Genomic DNA, 1527 nt, shown 5'->3' on the forward strand with positions numbered 1-1527 from the left:
TTAGATCACCTTTCTTGGAAGTTGGTATAAATATGGATCTCTTCCAGTCGGTTGGCCAGGTAGCTGTCTTCCAAATTTCTTGGCATAGACGAATGAGCACTTCCAGTACTGCATGCGTTTGTTGAAACATCTCAACTGGTATTCTGCCAATTCCCAGAGCCTTGTTTTTCGCCAATGCCTTCAGTGCAACTTGGACTTCTTCCTTCAGTACCTCGATTCCTGATCATATGCTACCTCCTGAAATGGTTGAATGTTGACCAATTCTTTTTGGTATAGTGACTCTGTGTATTCCTTCCATCTTCTTTTCAAGCTTCCTGCATCTTTTAATATTTTCCCCCTAGAATCCTTCAGTACAGCAACTCAAGGCTTGAATTTTTTCTTCAGTTCTTTCAGCTTGAAAAATGCTGAGCATGTTCTTCCCTTTTGGTTTTCTATCTCCAGGACTTTGCACATGTCATCGTAATACTTTACTTTTTCTTCTTGAGCTGCCCTTTGAAATCTTCTATTCAGCTCTTTTACTTCATCATTTTTTCCTTTTGCTTTAGCTACTCCACATTCAAGAGGAAGTTTCAGAGTCTCTTTTAACATCCATTTAGGTCTTTTCTTTCTCTCCTGTCTTTTTTAATGACCTCTTGCTTTCTTCATGTATGATGTCCTTGAGGTTATTCCACAACTCATCTGGTCTTCGATCATTAGTGTTCAATACATCAAATCTATTCTTGAGGTGGTCTCTAAATTCAGGTGGGATATACTCAGGGTCCTACTTTGGCTCTCTTGGACTTGTTTTGATTTTCTTCAGTTTCAACTTGAACTTGCATATGAGTAATTGATGGGCTGATCAGCAGTTGGTCCCTGGTGTTGTTCTGACTAATGCTGTAGAGCTTTTCTGTCGTCTCTTTCCACAGATGTAGTAGATTTGATTCCTGTGTGTTCCATCTGGCGAGGTCCATGTGCATAGTCACTGTTTATGTTGGTGAAAAAAGGTATTTGCAATGAAGAACTCACTGGTCTTGCAGAATTCAGTCATGCGATCCCCAGCATTGTTTCTATCAACAAGGCCATATTTTCCAACTATTGGTCCTTCTTCTTTGTTTCCAACTTTCATATTCTAATCACCAATAATTATCAGTGTATCCTGATTGCATATTCTATCAATTTCAGACTGCAAAAGTTGGTAAAAATCTTCAGTGTCTTCATCTTTGGTCTTAGTGGTTGGTGCGTAAATTTGAATAATAGTTGTATTAACTGGTCTTCCTTGCAGGCATATGGATATTATACTATCACTGACAGTGTAGTACTTCACGCATCTGTCAGTTTGTCGTACTGTGGGGGCTTGTGTGTTGCTGTGATGCTGCAAACTATGCCACCGGTATTCAAATACCAGCAGGGTCACCCATGGTGGACAAGTTTCAGCTGAGCTTCTAGACTAACACAGACTAGGAAGAAGGACTTGGCGCTCTACTTCTGAAAAAAAAGAAAAAGTAGCCAGTGAAAACCTTATGAATAGCATCGGAACATTGTCTGATA

The sequence above is a fragment of the Trichechus manatus genome, unplaced genomic scaffold (genome assembly GCF_000243295.1).
Source record: "Trichechus manatus latirostris isolate Lorelei unplaced genomic scaffold, TriManLat1.0 scaffold00043, whole genome shotgun sequence".
Taxonomy (NCBI): domain Eukaryota; kingdom Metazoa; phylum Chordata; class Mammalia; order Sirenia; family Trichechidae; genus Trichechus; species Trichechus manatus.